Raw genomic sequence first — 18803 nt, forward strand, 5'->3', positions numbered from 1 at the left:
TATATATATATAAATATATATATATATATATATATATATATATATATATATATATATATCCGAAATTTCGTGGTCAAAAAGACTTTTACGGACACATTAGTTTATTTTGTGGATTTCTCAGTTCAGAAAAATAAATGATGAATTTGTGTCAGTTACTTTTCTGTGTGTGATAAATTTGTGGATCAGTGAACCCTTAAAATCAACCAAAATAATGTCCCTGAAATAATAATGGTTTACAATGTAACCTGTGTATTAAGAATGTTATATCTCAAGGGACATAGAAGTTATGAGGTTTTTTTGAAACCTAAACGCAGATTTCGAAACCTAAACACAGACCCTAAGTTCAAGGTCAAGATCACAGGGGTAAAAATTTGTGTGCGTATGGAAAGGCCTTGTACATATACACATGCATACCAAATATGAAGGTTATATCTCAAGGGACATATAAGTTATGAGCATTTTTCGAAACCTAAATGCAAAGTGTGACGGAAAGACGGACAGACAGACAGACGGACAGTCAGATCACTATATGCCCCCTTTTCTTTGAAAGGGGGCATACTTAAACCATTTTGTATTAAAACATTGTTGGCTAATGTTATACTAATCTGTGAATTCAAAATGATAATTTTCACTAAACTTTCAGAGCTGTTATTTTATAAGCCAATATGCGGCTCATCAATAATATTAATTGTTGTCGTCTCAGATAAGCATGTCAAGTCCACATAAGCTTATCAGGTAGGACACTTTACGACTAGACTGGATTTTTGTAAAAAGGACACTTCCTTTCAACGAAAAAAACCTTTGAAGAGGAAAGTGTTGTCCCTATTAGTGTGTGCAGACTGCGCAGACTTATAAGGGATAAGAATTTGAGCACATGCATTAATAGGGGGAATTTTGACAAGATGAAATTGACAAGAATGATATGATTTAACAAAACATAAAATGGCGTCTTTTATTGTGTTTATCATGTTTACAGCAGGACTTGTTTTACTTGAGGATCAATAACTCAAACTCTTCTTCAACTCGATGCTTTCCAACTTATCATACAGGAACCTCAGTTACACAACACCCCGAGAATTTCTGTCATCCTCATAAGGCCTTGAGTTTTTATAAAGTTGTGAGATATTTAATAAAGCTTATAAATATGATTCCATGGAATGCATTTGTTCTCAATAAGAAGGACCCCGGCCTCATTCCCAGAACAGTGTAATAAAAGTTTTAGAGTTAGTTTTCATGCATGCAATGGCAACAATGTAAGGTTGCATGGGAAAACAGGACTTAATGCATGTGTGTAAAGTGTCCCAGATTAGCCTGTGCAGTTTGCATATTCCATATTGGTTCGCTCAACGTTACAGCTACTGCTCAGCAAAGAAGACAACTGTCTGGTGAAAGGCTGGCTGTATAACAGTCCAGTGATGTCGGGGGACGCGGCCTTTCCATGGCTGGGGATTGCATTTTAATTTTAAAGCGGCGCAATAGGGGGCATTCTGTTTCTGACAAACACATCTCTTATTTAGATCTTATCGAAATATGATTGAGATATAATTATCCTGAGGATATTATTTTTTTTAATAAACGCTTTGGGTTTGGGTCTGTTGAACAGACCCATAACTTGGCAAGGAAAATGTATGCATGTGTATTTCCTGTTTATTTAGAATGCAAAAAAGATGAGGTGGAAAAGAACAGTATGTAGTTTCATTAATGTAATCCATGCATTTAGGGAATTTTTTTAATATAGGAAGTCTCTTCTAAACGAAATTCCGTCTAGCGGAGTAGCCTGTGTGGCTGTATGGGCTCATCTGGGAAGACACTTTACGCAATATTAATAATAAATTACTGTTTTCTCAAAAGGAGGCTCAAAGCAATTCCACCTACAGTCTGTCACAGAGTTTAACAAGATGAGCCTCATTCTGGGAAACGGGTTCTTAACGCATTCAAAGTGTCATCCACACATTAGTCTGTGTATTGCACACACAGACTAATCATAGAGGATACTTTCTAATTTTGTATCTTTACATCATGTCATTCTTAAAAAAAAAAAAAAAATTGAATTAATACATATCGTGCTGTTTTATTTTTCGGTGATGTGTATAAAATGCTTATAATTGCTTTGATTCTTAGCGTTATTCCTTACATATGATAATTTTTTGATTGTATATTTAACTATTTTAAAATATTGATGACTTAAAAATATGACGTATATATTTTCTGTTCTTACTAATTCAACAAATTATTGCAAAGTTATGTTAGTAAACATACATCTATTTGAAATCAGTTCGATCAAATTCCAGATGGGTCTAACTTTTGTCGTCTGTCCCAGCGAGGTTTAGTTATTGGTTTTCGCCTGTATTGAGCAAGGAATACACCTCTCTAAAAAAGATTTAAAATTATTGTTCTAAATGAACAATTGTGTATCAAAATTAAAAAATAAAAACAATAAAGCTTTTCAAACACTTTACTAAAAAAATGTTGAAAAAAACTCTAAATTCATTATTATTTGTTGGAAATAAATTAATGTTCATTTGGTGGGTTTACTAATCCACTAAATAAACTCAAACACATAACAAAATGACCCGGGGCTAATTCGTGTTATTACAAAATCAGGAATCCACAAATTTATGTGTCCATGAACAAGTATTTTTTTATAACCTGGAGGTGCCAACAAATATAAATCATTATCCAGTATCAGGGGGTAAACATTCCAGTCTCCATCTTGAATTGGTGACTAATATTTTGCTTTGTTTTATCTGTCAGGGCCTTTTTTGAAATAATAGTCTGTCAGAAAGGAGCCATGACTCAGGGCTATTTTTCCTTCTTAGGGAATGGCATTTTTCATGAATTTCTGAATTTCGTGACTCAAATTTTCAAAATTTAAAGAAGTTTGCAACTGAAATTTTCACAATGTACTCTTTTTCGCAATTTAAAAAAAATTCAAGACCGAAGGATGACACAAAAATGACTCAAAACAAGCCCTGTGATTTGATTTGTGTTTGTGGATGTTTTGGGTATATTTTTTCTGAAACTTTAATTTCCCCTAAACATATCAAACAAAGTTAATGTTGCAATTTACTTTCAAAAAAAAGATCGTGTCTTGGTATTGGTAAATGTGAAATTTTCTATGTTTGGGCGTCATCAAAGTATGAACGACCTTGTTTTGTCAGGAGGTAGTCATTAAGGGCAAGTAGTCTGTAACATAATTTTACTCCCAGGTGTATATGAACAGCCATTTATTTCCCTTTTTTATGTCCCCCACTATAGTAGTGGGGGACATATTGTTTTTGCCCTGTCTGTTGGTTGGTCTGTTGGTTGGTTGGTTTGCGCCAACTTTTAACATTTGCAATAACTTTTAGAATATTGAAGATAGCAACTTGATATTTGGCATGCATATGTATCTCATGGAGCTGCAAATTTTGAGTTGTGAAAGGTCAAGGTCATCCTTCAAGGTCAAAGGTCAAATATATGGGTCAAAATCGCTCATTTAATGTACACTTTTGCAGTATTTCAATATTGAAGATAGCAACTTGATATTTGGCATGCATGTGTATCTCATGGAGCTGCACATTTTGAGTGGTGAAAGGTCAAGGTCATTTTTCAAGGTCAGATGTCAAATATATGTGACCAAAATCGCTCATTTTATGATTACTTTTGCAATATTGAAGATAGCAACTTGATATTTGGCATGCATGTGTATCTCATGGAGCTGCACATTTTGAGTGGTGAAAGGTCAAGGTTATCCTTTAAGGTCAGAGGTCAAATATATGTGGCCCAAATCACTGATTTTATGAATACTTATGCAATATTGAAGATAGCAATTTGATATTTGGCATGCATGTGTATCTCATGGAGCTGCACATTTTGAATGGTGAAAGGTCAAGGTCATCCTTCAAGGTCAAATATATGGGTCAAAATCGCTCATGTAATGTCACTTCTGCACTATTGAAGCTAGCAATTTTATATTTGAAATGCATGTGCATCTCATGGAGCTGCACATTTTGAGTGGTGAACGGTCAAGGTCATCTTTCAAGTTCAAACGTCATATAGGGGGACATTGTGTTTCACAAACACATCTTGTTTAAAGCGCTCATAATAGACACTTCTGTATTTGCAAGTGGAATAATAAAATGAGCACTGACACTTAACATTGCCACAAAAACGCATGTAAAATAATATTTTGATGGGTTTTTACAATTAAGTTCCGTGCAATTAAAAAGCCCATCATTCTCAATTTGAAGATTTTATGCTAGGAATTTGCAAAAAATGCTGGTGTATTACTTACTTACATGTACAAGTTCAAAATACTGACATAGCCAAAATATATCATATTGGTCCCCTTAATGTTACAGCAATTGCTGAGCACAGCGGAAGACTGTTTAATGAAAGGCTCAGCCGTATCAAAGTCCAGCAACGTGCGGGGACGCGGCCTATCCATATCCATATATTACATCATTTTAGCTGTCACTAACAAGGGAGATAACTGTAGATCTGCACCAGCAGTGAGTTCTTCCTCTTAAGTTGCTTTTTAATTATTTTAGCTGACACTAACAAGGAAGATAATAAAAAATCTGCACCAGTAGTGAGATTTTGCCTTTAAGTTGCTGTTTAATCAATGACACAAAGAAGGGAGAGAATTGAAGATCTGTATCAGCAGTGAGTTGTAGCCCTTTAAGTTGTTTGTTTAAATATGTCTAACAACTTTATTACATGTTGATTTACTTTGGAACTGTTTTCCAGTGTGAATTTTAACAGATTTTAACAATCAAATATCTGTAAAGGCATGGTAAAATATTAGGTGTGTGTTTTTTGCAACTTTGCAAAGACATTAATATTTAATTGTTTCCTCCCATTTATTGAAAAATATATTAACAGTAAAACATCTGTAAAGGCATTATAAAAGTAAAGAGATTAATATTATAATGAGTACAATTAGAAAAAAGTCATGCTATAAAGATAAATAAACTATGCTGTGGGGAAATGGGGCTTAATGCATGTGCTTAAATTGTTGTCACATATTAGCCTGTGCAGTCAGTACAGGCTAATGAGGGACATCAATTTGCTCTTTAATGTGGTTTTGCTGGAAAGAAGTATCTTCTTTATAATAATCCAAAGTGTCCTCCCTGATTTGCTTATGTGTATTTTACATGCTACACATCCTAATATTGATGAGCTGCATATTGGCTTATGAAATTACATCTCTAAAAGTTAAGTAAGGATAATAATTATGAATTTACAGGTAAGTAAAGCTTTAGCCAACACGTGTTATGTCTTAATACACAATAGTTTAATTGTATTAACGTTCATGCTATTAACGTCAATGAACCAATAAAATGCCAGATTAGACATTCATGAGATAGACGTTTTGCTCTTGAAAACCTTTACATCCAAGAAGCAGAGTTTTTAAATAATGTAATACCGGTATAAACATCTGTTATAAATTCATATCACCCACTGTGCCTTAACATCCAACCAAGAAGCAGAATTTTTTAAAGAATGTAATATAAACATTTGTAACAAGTTCATATCACCCACTGTGCAATTGTTGTTTTTAGGAGAGCACCAGCATTGATATGTAGTTAGCCCAGCAACAGCTCCAGTCCGGCCTGCAGGAGCTCCAGTCCAGGGCGACCCTTCTTCTCTCCTGACCCCAAGCTACTCCCCTAGACCTCCGGCCTCAAAGGGTCAGCAGTGTTTAACAATTCCTTTCTGCAGGAAATTCTGAGCACATCGAGATTTCATGTGCTGTTCTCAACTACCGCTATGTCCGTGTCGAGTTTCCCACACTTGCATCTGAGTAGTTTTGTTTAGCTGGAGTGCCTGAGTGGGACGAGTGCTAAAGACACCAGGAGTTATAGCAGTAGTTTTGGTAACGCTAACAGTCAGTTCTCGATGTTGGACATCACGAAGAATGACCAGTTTAATAACGTGTTCCATTTTTTTATGGGACGAACAGAAATTCAGCAAAGAATTTGAGAAAATCAAGAAACAATTCAAGCCATAAATTCAACAGTGTTACCTTGCCAAGGGGAATACTTTTGATGTTGATAGTGCAGGCAACAGTAGCTGTGCGGACTTTCACGGTTTGTCCTTTCAGGGGAAAAAGTGTCCTAAGAGAATGCGCTTTTGACGCTAATGCTGACAAAGGCAGTAATGACTAGGTTGTGAACATACAGAACACGATACATCAATGGGGTGTGTTCTTCTGGCGCGAAATCCGCGAAATATTGGAAACACTCTGCTAAAAGCGAACACGTGCGTTTTGTAACGAGAACTTGAAACTCCGAGCCCAAAGGGCATCGTATTGATTCGAGGCTAAAGAAGGCCTTGACATATGACAGCATTTTTGTTGTATGATCCAGTGCGCCATTCGACGCTCAACCGAAGTTAATCAGAACTCAAACTCAATCCTTAACAATATCAGTGAGGCCAGCGTGTCATCTCAGCTTGTTGAGCTTCAGGTGAGACCTTACTGTTTTATGTATTTTGAAAATTGAGGCTGATATTTCAGTCCCATTCGTAATCTCAAAACGTCTATATTTCCCATAATAACTGGCTAAAATTCTCAATTCAATATTTGTTTAAATAGGTTGAAACATTGAGTTCATTTCCTTATTCGGCTCTATAAGTTGAACCTTAATGGAATTAATGTTGATAGCTCTTGTTCTCAATGTTTAAATATTTGTTAACGATAAAACAATCCCAATTTAAATCAAAACAGCAGGATTTTTCCTAAATTTTCCTAATTTCAAATATTGTTTCATGTACAATAAACTCTGCACAGAGCTAGCCCCTGTTCTAGCACATTTAATAGTCTTTTATGAGAATAATTGGCTTGATTTGCAAATTTCACTAAGTGTTATTAATATTTTGAAGTTGTTGGTGTTCTAAACATATTTCACATAAAATTGGACATGATTATTATTTAAAATATGGCCGGGATGTTTGCAAAACAATTGCACTTTATTGCTTTCAGAAGTGAAACTTTAAGTCTTAAGTATGTCCTACAAAAACTTGGCTATATATTCGAGAAATCAACAAATATCAATACAGCGAATTAATTTAATCAGAAAATGCTATAATTACTAGTATAATGGCCCTGGTAGCCAGATAGAGTGGCGTAGGTTTCTCTCACCATAGATGTCCATCGTTTTTTGTATTTCTGTCTAACTCATATACAAAACGTGTTTGATCAAGTACACTTACACTTACAGTATTTAACTCGCATCTATTGTTTCTGATGATATGTCATACAGTTGTATTGTTTTACTTTTTATGTTGTTCAGTCTCACATTCTTAGTTTTATAAATATAAAGGTGTACAGTATCATGTTTTAAGTTTTATAATGACATATTTAAAGAGTATCACATTAACAATTATATAGTATTACATGAATTTTAAAGTTGTTGATTCTCACATTTTGTTGTATAGTTGAACTTTTTAAGGAGTACAGTCTCACACTTTAATTTGCTAAAGTTATGCCTGTTTTTGTTTTTTGTTTAGATAAGTATTTTACCTTGCTACAAACTGTACTTTACCGTGTATTCTTCGCGGTTTTAAACAACAAAATTTTAATGTAAAGTTGGTAAAAGTAACTCATTGATTCAACGCTATTCTGAGTTCAAATTGGTGAAAAATTAATTGCGATATCCTGAATATCAATTATAGACGCAATGTTTGTCATTAAAAAAGGTGTGTAAAGTAAGTTTGTTTTAATATTCATTCGTCACTAAATACAATCTGGGTTTAGTTTGCTTTCCATTGCCTTTTCAGCAAACATGAGCCAACAAGACAAACATTATTGTACAATCCCGACCCCCTTTTGCAAAAATATTACAACTCTCTCAAGAAATTCAGCACGAAATCCTCTTGTGTCAGCCTTACATGCTTCCTATCAAGATATTTTCCCATGTTTGCTTCATCAACACTTCCAACAGCGGATCCTTGGTAATTTAGACTTCCGTTCCAGCGTGGATGGGGCTTAGCAATAAATTGATGCTGGGCAACGGCAAATTGTTCGGGACGAGTCGCTCGAACAGAAACGATCTGACCCAACAGATAGCTTATAGTGATGTGTCCATTAATGTGACTGACCTCGATATGTTGCTTTTAAATAATGCGAACCTTACACCAGAAGAACAGTCTGCGAGCAATTAAGGCCATTTAACAACCGTTGTTGTCTGGAATTCACGGCTTTGGGTTGACGAATTCGGCGTCAGGACTTGCTCTATCTCTGTCTACGGCAGCAGCAGCAGAAACAACAAAAAAACAGGTAGTATTTGAGCGGTGCTCTGGGATACGGGTTTCAATGTATGTGCTTAAAGTGTCATCCCTGATTAGCCTGTGCAGACTGCACATACATTGAGTCATATTGCTTAAAGTGTCATCCCTGATTAGCCTGTGCAGACTGCACATACATTGAGTCCCATTAAGTCCTATTAAAGTGTCATCTCAGATTAGCCTGTGCAGACTGCACATACATTAAGTTCTATTAAAGTGTCATCCCAGATTAGCCTGTGTAGACTGCACATACATTAAGTCCTATTAAAGTGTCATCCCTGATTAGCCTGTGCAGACTGCACATACATTGAGTCCTATTAAAGTGTCATCCCAGATTAGCCTGTGCAGACTGCGCATACATTGAGTCCCATTTTACCAGAATGAGGCTCATATAAGTGTATCAGTATTCTTTCTGCCCGATTAAGGAAAAGTTCCTAGCATCAAATGGGCATTTTGGTGTTTTTAAATTTATCAAACTTGGTAAATAAAAAGCAAATAACGGTTGATATCATATCAGTTTAAATCACAGAAGGTCAGCGCACAGTGTTGTCTATTTTTCAGCCAAAGGTCAGCCCCTGAACCCAAAGTTTATCATTGTATAACAAAAATTAATATAATTAATGTAATTGTTTCATTCGTTTTAATTTGAGTAAAACAATTATTTAATGCCTTTAGTACATTAAACAATAATTTTCTTTATTTATTTTTAATATTTATTTAAGTGCCTGCATTTTGTTTTAAGAGCCAGTTCTTACAGAACTCTATTCAATCATAGATTGGTAACCAGCTGTACAACAGGCTCTCTTGCCAGCTGGGCCCAGACACCCAGGGACACTTCCTTCGCATGGGTGGTGGTGGGTGGCTCTCGGCGAAGGACTTTTGGGCAGTTTAACGTGTCCTACTCGCAGAGTGCAGCCAATCTAAACATGGGGCTCCACATTTTCCTGGTCAAGATTACCTTATCCAAATAGTAGATTGGTAGTGTAATTTACTTTGTATTATGTGCAGTTGTTTTACTCCAAATTTCAATTCAAATAGTTTGTGTGTGTTATATATTGATAATACTCTCTCATGGGTGCTAACTTAAAAAATCATCAGGTAATCGTAAATATTTGTATTGTTTTGTATTGCCTTGAAAGTGTGTAAGGGGGGGGGGGCTTTAAGATTTATCCTTGTCAGTAATTCTATCTGTCCTTGCTTCCATCATTCCCTATGTCCAACCCACCTTTTTGTTGTTGAACTGCACTGAATAAATATTGGTTTCAGAGGGATGAAACATGTCAGAATCAAGTGTACAGTATATAGATGGCTATGTTTGTATCAAGTCTTTGGTGTATATCCCATTTGTATCAAAAGCCTACAAACATGATGTATTTCTTATAAATGTTTTACTTAAACAACATTGATTGACTTCCAATATAACTGATACAATATCAGAATGTTTTGAATAATTTGGTTTACATGGGACACATTTATGGGATGCGCTAAGATTTTTTAATCTGTTCGCAGAAGCCTTATCCTCAAAAGTTCAGGTCCAAAGAAAGATGGTGACCAACTGCAACTCAGCCACTTCATCTCAATAGGTAAGTTCTTGTGCCATTGCAAAAGGGGCCACTATGGCAAAGCATTCAGGAGACCCAGTCTCAATAGCCTAAGACGTTAGATGCAATAAAGCTTTAATAAGCAGGTTAAACCTAATTCAAACTTTGGTTTCTGCTCATCATTTAATTGACCAGTTTATCTTATTTCAATTTAGGAGTTCAGCGATAAACTCTTGTATCGAATATAGAAAGAAGAAGTTTCAATTTTAACCCTCAATATTGCATTTTAAATTGATCATACAGAGCTATATTAACACTCAAAACAACAACACCAACAAACAATTTATCAGCAGGTACCAACATATTTGACTCTTTAACTCTTTACAAAATCAGGTCCCATACTTATTGTAATTATGATTCTTTTTTCTGCGTAGCTGTTTAATGTCACTTTTGAACTAAGGTGTCCTTTAGGTAATACATTAATAAAAATGCCCGCGGCTACCCATGAATGAATACACTTAATTTAGTCCATTGGCTGATTTGAGAATACCACCAGAACATTGGAAACACGGCCGTGTCTTTCTAACACAGTTTTACTGCGTGTTGAGCATGAAACAATTTTATCTCTTATGAAAAGGCATGATAGATAGAACAGTTTTACACTCAACTCTTCACATCAATACAATTTGTGCGTAGATTCTACACCATCGTCAGTTCGCGGTTAGTGCGTGTGAATGTCAGAGTTTATATACAGGTCATTGCTGCGTTATATATAATAAAGACGCTATAGCGTGAACTAGCTGAACTGGAATTTTCTTAAGACCAGAAAGATGTTAAATGAAGATATCCAGCGATATAATTATGGTATGTCAATAATAGATTCTTTATGTGTTTTCAACAATACCATAATAAATATTATTTTTAATTAATTTAACAAGAATTATTCCACCATATTGACTAATGTATTAAGAATGAGCGCGATGATTCTCGATACTGTTTATACTCGAATCAAATAGCAATGCCCGACAAACCACTAAAACAGGTTTGTTTAAAGAACGCGCGTATAAATATTTAAAATATGTACGGATACTTCGCATGTGGCCGGTTGACTCAAATGTTTTAATTTCACTTCCATTATTCTTTTGGTTTTCTGTTTTGTATCTATAGGTTTATGACCAGCAAGATGTAATAATGTAAAATAAGCCGCAAAAACTCCATGTAACATCCTGTTCTGCATGTGATGCAGCTAAGAACTGCACCGAAAAAGACATTCGCTATCCTTGATCTCATTCATTGAACTCTTTACCTTTCATAAACTCCAACCACAATCAACGCCGTATATCATTTTAAAAGATATTTCTTGTTTACCATTGATGCATAAGAGAGTTCAGTGATGTCTATAGCTTTGAATAAGATGAATTTTTCTGTTGTCGATATCTGTATATCAACTTTAATGACCAATTGTGACCTATCCACTATGTGATTATAGTTTTAATGGTAAACAAAGCACATGCCAGTAATAGTGTAAGTAGCTTTTCATTGATTGCATCAGGAATCGCCCATATGACTATTACACCCAGAACAATCCTAAATGTTACGTGTTGCAAATCAACACATTTAATGATCATTTTAGTTGATTTGAGCACAAAGTTCTCAAAGTGAGAAATTGTGATCACCTTATGTTAGGGATCATGCTGTGTGCTGCTTCAACTTATAGCTTGTTACCAATCTAGAAGCATGAGTTGTTATTGAATCTTGATGAAACTTGATCTGAAATCTGGACATTATCTAAGCCAATTTGCATCGTGTTAACATGATCCTAAAACTAGGTCATCTATTCAAATAACAGAAAATCATGGTTGACACTCTAGAGTCTAGACGTCACGATTAAGATTCAATCTTGATGAAACTTAGCCAGCGTTTGAATCAGGGCCACTTGTGTAAAAATAAACTTGGTGTCAAGGCTCAATAATGCTGAAATATGGTCAGAATGCTTTCTTGGCATTTGAATTAAACACCGCTAAATTCCCCCTTAACTTGATTTTGCTAAGAAGATTTATCTTTAAACGAAAAATGCAATAAAAGCTTGGTTTTCCCAGCAAGGCTCATGTATTATAGAATTATTGTGGCAGCTGCATGTGGGCTGTTGGGCAGTGGCCTCACCTATAACCTCTGCTCTCTGTTTTAAGACAATTTAAATTGGATCTTCATGAAAGTTATCCATCATGTTTGTGGGCTTAATAAAAATGTTCTCGTCTAATGAAGACACATTGACCGTTCTGCAATGCTTAATAAAAACCAGTCTTCTGGAGTAGTGTAGTTTTTTTCTTCATTTTTAGGTATACGAACTGTCTGTAAAATTGCGACTTGTCTTAGCAAGAATACAATTAGAATTTATTTAATTTTCCTATTTGTTTAAAGCTCATACATTGCATAACTGTGTAATGCTTTGAATAGTGTATCACACGTGTCTATTTTAATGTCAAATATTGACTTGCCTTCAAGGTTGGACATTGCAGTGAATAGAAGCATGACTTTCTGCTGATGCAACTAGATATTCATTTTGTTGATATTTGATTTTATAGGACAACATGCCAGTGAACAAGGCACCTTTCCTAAACCCTCGCCGACTGCGCTAAACGGGAACCTTAATATACATGAGATTCCAGGCGGAATGTAAAATCTGTACCACTCTGATCACCAGTAGCAGCCCCAGCCGTGGGAGGCAGATTCATGATGCACCTATGGCCTTAATTATCTCTGAACATCCCAACCTCACATGACCTGTAGGGCGGGGATGTATATAAATGATCATTAAATCCCACAAACCAAGGAGAGGTTATATTGGAGTCAATTTTATGTAAGTTGGTCAGTAAGAGGGGCGTTTCGTCTGAATTTTCTGTAAATATATTTTTACCTCACCACATCTACATTTCTAAAGGGATTAAGTTAAAACTTCAATCATGTGAACCCCATGAAGTCTGGATTGAGAGTTAGTGGTCATTTTGTGACAAAGCTCTAACTAAGTATTGGTCAAGTCACTGTCTTGCATAAAAATATTTTACTGTTTCTGTATCTCACCATACATGGGAATTCATAGGTTGTTATACTTATATATGATTCAAGGGGGGGGGGTAACTAAACGTGTGCCCACAGTTGCAAAGCCCGTGTGAGTATTTTTGTTTAAAAACAACGAAAGCATTATACCCCTTGCATCAATTGTGATATAAGATTTTAAATCAATGTACTATTGTAATATTAATAATCTTACATTATACCAAATGTTCCAATATATATATATATATATATATATAATTATTTTCCAGTGGTTCGTATTCAGTGTCAAGCAGTATCCTAGCAATCAAGTCAAGTCAGCGCAGCAGCAGCAACAGATGCAGCAGCAGTCGTACGCAATACATCAACAACACTGGTGCATATGCATTAAACTATAAAGAAGTACGAATGCAAACATGTCTGTATAAATTTAGTTTATTCTCAACCATTTATTATTAACTTGTTATATTTTATCAAAATATATGTAAGCATATTGATACATATAACTTTGCTTTGATTAAGTATTCGTTTTATTTCACCCTGCCTCTTCTTGCCATGTTGAGGATGGCCCGCACATTGCCCCTGTTCTGACCTGGGGGTTATTTGTATGGTCTATGAGCTTGGATGGTCATGGAAGTAAGAAAGTGTATGATTTTAAAGGGATTTGTTCACAGATTGTGTATTTATTGTATGTTATTCCATGAACTGTACTATTTCCATTGTAATTCTATCTATTAAAATATATTGCAAATTCTTTAACTCATTTATTTTATATTGATCCATCGTTATCTGCAAATAAAGATCCATCTTTATCAGTTAAGAAAAGGACACTAACATAGGGCATCAGCAAGAACAACCAAGAACGTTTCCTTTTTATATTGTAAATCTCAGTTTGCAAAATGTATGCAGAAACAGTGTTGCCTTGTTTGATTAATAAAGGATTTGATTACAGAACAGGAATATATCTTTAAACATTTTCTGTAAAATATTGTTTTGTCATTTGCAGAAAGCAAGTTGACTACGTAATGTGGTAACAAAGTCTGAAAGGAGAAACACTTAAATAAAATTTAGGAAGCCAAGAAACCATGCACAAATTTCTAGCTGCATACATGTACCTACATGTACTCTGATATGTAAGAGTTTAGTTTTAACCTGCGCATTATATATACATTTATTTGAGTAAAGATTTATTAATTGAAATAAGTGTTGGTTCCATGCAAACAATTAAGATGTTATGTTATTCACTACAGTAAACATATCAACAAGTACAAAATTATTCAATGTCTTAAGAATATCCACAAAACATGTGTTTGTTATAAATAATTAGACATATTGAATTATTGATAACGATTCGCACATTATGATAAGTTTTGTCCACCAGTTCATACTTTAAACATGAAGTTTGACGTTTTTAAGCGCATATTCCCATGATGTTATAATACTGTGGAATCACTTATTTAAAGGAGGTCTCATTTATGCGCATCTACCATTTCTCCAATTAATGATAACCAGAATATTTACCAATTAGGTTTTCCGCATTATTAATGTTACAACTTGTAACTTACAAGTATTTACAATTGACAATTTGTTTTCAGATGTTCACATATAGCATAAAGAAATAGCGTTTCTGGTGTAGAGTGTAAATTTTATAGAGTTTACACACAGGTGTCTGTTTGACAGTGTTCGATACAAATAAGTTGTATATACAACTATTGTTTATGTGACCCCTATTCGAAGAAGAGCCCTGTAAGGGTATAGTCTGGAACCAACTAGAGCACATGTTTGTTGCACTAAAAAAGCCGCCATAATTGCGCTTCCTCATTGTGATTTGCCACACAAGGTGTTAATGAACTGTATTTCAGGTCAATTTTTTTTTTGAAATGTACAGTGTGTAAAAAATATATACCCAGAAATTCAATTGATTTCCCATTATAACACAAACATAACTCATGCAAGGCTTTTTTGTACTTACACATTAAAACTAAATGTGTTATAGATTATTTGGATTATCTTCAGATATGTTTTTTTCCTAGATAAGTACTTTCAACCCGTGTCTTTTTAACACGCCACTTGTTTTCTGTTTTGTTTTTAAACACTATTGAAATAAAATTTGGTAATAAACCAAAAGAAACTAAAGTATACCCTCTACTTATTTTAGCTTAATTTTATTGAACGTCTACACATTTTCAAGTGGCTTCCCAATTCTGTAACATCGTGGGTACAAGGCGGGCTTTAGTTAAAACCTTTCACTTGTTTATATGAAAGTGTATAGCTTATAACGACACTCACAGATGTGTTGCCGGAGTCCATTTGTGTATCCTTTAAAAAACTAGCATTGTCTTCATTTTTTTTGTTAGCGAGGCTGTTTTCGGAGAAAACCCGAGCTATTGTCATAGCCAGCTCGTCGTCCTGCGTAGGTGTCATGCTAAAACCTTAGCATTGGCCTTAACGTTTTAAATATTGAAGATAGAAACTTGATATTTGGCATGCATGTGTATCTTATGAAGCTGCACATTTTGAGTGGTAAAATTTCAAGGTGAACATCATCCTTCAAGGTCTAGGGTCGAAAAAACAAATCCAAGGGAAGTAATAAGCTTTAAATGGACATAGTTATCTGACCTTCCAACGTATATATTTTTGTTAAATAAATCAAAGTGGTGCAGTAGGTGGCATTTTGTTTCTGACAAACACATCATGGTAAAAGGTCAAGGTCATCCTTTACGGTCTATGGTAAGAAATCCAAATCCAAGGGAAGAAATAAGCTTTAAAGGGAGATACCTAATCAATATTGAACATAGCAACTTGATATATTTGGCATGCATGTGTATCTCATGGAGCTGCACATTTTGAGTGGTGAATCTACAGTCACAGTATAGTGGCTTTTAATTATTTGCTACTAAAAATAGAGATTTGTTAGAGACAATTATTTTCAAGGGAAGTAATTTATTTAATTATAAATGTCATATTATATATTTCCTTACCAAGAATTGAAGTTCTTTTCACAGTTACTGAACAGATTTATTATTTTTATTATTTATAACTCAAATGATTGATTTGTCACAGTTTTTTTTTTAATTATATAATTATCATTTCTTTCATGTGTATTACATTCCTGTGGACTTACGTCCATAGATACATGATCAAATATGAAAAAGAAAAATCAAATCTGGCTATGATCTCTTTTAAACCACAGGCCTTGGTTGTCAGTGATGTCTAACATGGTTATAATTGACTGTGAGACCCCCCCCCCCGGTTGGATTGGACAAAATTCAAGAGAAGTAATAAGCTTTAAAGGGAGATGATTTCTATACATGCCAAATGATAAATAGCAATTTTATTTCAAAGCGGCGCAATAGGGGGCATTGTGTTTCTGACGAACACATCTCTTGTTTTAAATGATATAATTATCAATTCTTACCTGTTCTAATTTGCAAATGCTAGTTTTCATTGAATACCAGTGGACTTATGTCCATAGATACATGATGAACTCTGGCTATGATTTCTTTGATAAACCACAGGCCTAGGTTGTCAGTGTTGTCTGACTTGGTCATTTTTGACTGTCTACAGCCCCCCCCCCTCCCCGGTTGGATTGGACAAAATCCAAGGGAAGTAATAAGCTTTAAAGGGAGATGATTTCTATTCCTGCCAAATGATAAATAGAAATTTTATTTCAAAGCGGCGCAGTAGGGGGCATTGTTTCTGACGAACACATCTCTTGTTGGGTCACTAGGTCAAAGGTCAAGGTCACTGTGATCTCTAAACAAAAAATAATAATTTCTGACAAGCTTTCACAGCCAAGCGTGGCACCCGTTATGCGGTGCTCTTGTTCTTTCATAGTAGTAAAGTTTTAGTCAAAAGTAAAATGTGGTTGCATCGGTGACTTTTTGCCTACTTCACAGCAGACATCTCAGAAAAACCCTTTTTCAACATGTTTAATTTTGTATTGGCTAGTTGGCCCTTTCTAAATTGTTTTCAATGATAAGGAAATATTTTTCCAAAGGAAAAATGTATGTTTATCAAATATCATCCCATATTTCCTGATTGATGGAGAGACTTAATGTTAGTTGATAGTAAAGTGGTTACAATTAACTTTTAATGTAACTCAATGTATAAAAGTGCTATTATTGTTCTTGTTTATCATGGGTAACACACATAAAATGAAAAACTGACATTTACTGTTATGAATCTTTCTTGATTTCAGACGACCATTGACGAAATCAAACCGGCAAATCAGAAGGACAGCCTGTTGCTACAGTTGTTAACCCCAGTCATACAGAAGAAGCTCAGAGATATAAATGCTGTTTAAGATGTGCTAGTCTCTGCATACTCCATGTCTGGTGTGAACATGTACAATTGAAGGTCTCTACATACACCATGTCTGGTGTGAACATGTACAATTGAAGGTCTCTGCATACCCCATGTCTGGTGTGAACATGTACAATTGAAGGTCTCTGCATACCCCATGTCAGGTGTGAACATGTACAATTGAAGGTCTCATCTTTGAAATTGGGACAGGTGGAAAATTAATAAATTGATGCAGACAGAAGTCGCATAATGACAAATCACAACAAAACGTGGAAATCAAGACAGTCTTGTTTTTATGTGACCATCCAAGTTGTGTTCAAAGAAAACAATAGTTCATGTTTTATTGGAACTATGATGCTGATAGTCATTTTATGTAAAAGGCTTTTATGAACTATATTTAAATACTCCGTATATTTAAATATAATAAGATTAAGATTACTTGATAAAAGCAATAATGAACAATATTATTTTAAGAGCAAAATTAGCAAGTCTATCCAATTACTGTGTCTGTATTATGAAATTTTATTTTGGAAATGTTTAGGAAAATATAATGTTACTAAATATATGTCTATGAATGTTGATTTTAACATTTGTCAAAGCTGTTTAAATGATGCTGGTAACTTTGACAAAATTGAAAGAAAATGTATTATTTTCATGTAAAGAGACATGCTTCTGTTTGTTTTGCTTAACATGTAATATAGAGGTGGTAGTTACACATATTGTTTAGACAGGTGGATAATTTTAGTGCTAAGGCTTTGATACTCTTAAGTGTGCCCATTGGTGTCGGGTGTTAATGTCAAGCATCTTATTTATTATCTTAGTATTTCAAGACAATATTCATTAATTTTAGACAAAATCATTTAATCTTCCTTAAATTGTCTATTCGGTATTGACTACCAGTTATTTATTAATTTGCTTGAACATGATTTAAGAATGACTTTTTTGTTGCTTAAAATGCTTTATATGTTTTAAAACTGAGCATTTAAAAACGAAAATATAAGATGTGGGAATAATGTCTAAAGTTATGATAATTATTTTTTGTTTTTGTAAAGTTAATTATGCCTTATATGTTTGTGTATAGACATTTAGACGACCAGATTAACCTGACCAAGAATTCTTGATCAATGTGTATATCGATCAGTTCATTTGTCATTTGTATATAGAGCGATTGCGAAATGATCGTATTGTTAATGAAAATCATGCGTTTATTGTTGCCATTTTGATTTTTGCTGTTAACATTTATTTATACAAACAATTTTCATCATGTACATCTTTTAGGTGCCAGATAATAAAAAAAACATTGCTTGTGGAGATGCTCATTTAAAACTTTCTTAATGATACAGAACAACACAGTCTGAAGAGGCAAATATCCTTTAGACAATAGGAACATCTTGTTACTAGTATATGTAATGCCTTTCACTAAATAAAGTCAAGCAACTATTGAAAGATTGGTTTAACTTTGTTTTGCATTATCTTAAGAAAAATTAATATATTCAACTTGGAAATCAGTCAATTGCAAATCAAGCGAGAGTGATTTAACATGCTAACACTTGTCAATAATTGAATTGTCTCTCTTTGTACGTAAGATATAGGGATGTTGTTGCTTGAAAAACAAAGTTGTATCCGTTGTTA

The sequence above is a fragment of the Dreissena polymorpha genome, chromosome 8 (genome assembly GCF_020536995.1).
Source record: "Dreissena polymorpha isolate Duluth1 chromosome 8, UMN_Dpol_1.0, whole genome shotgun sequence".
Classification (NCBI taxonomy): domain Eukaryota; kingdom Metazoa; phylum Mollusca; class Bivalvia; order Myida; family Dreissenidae; genus Dreissena; species Dreissena polymorpha.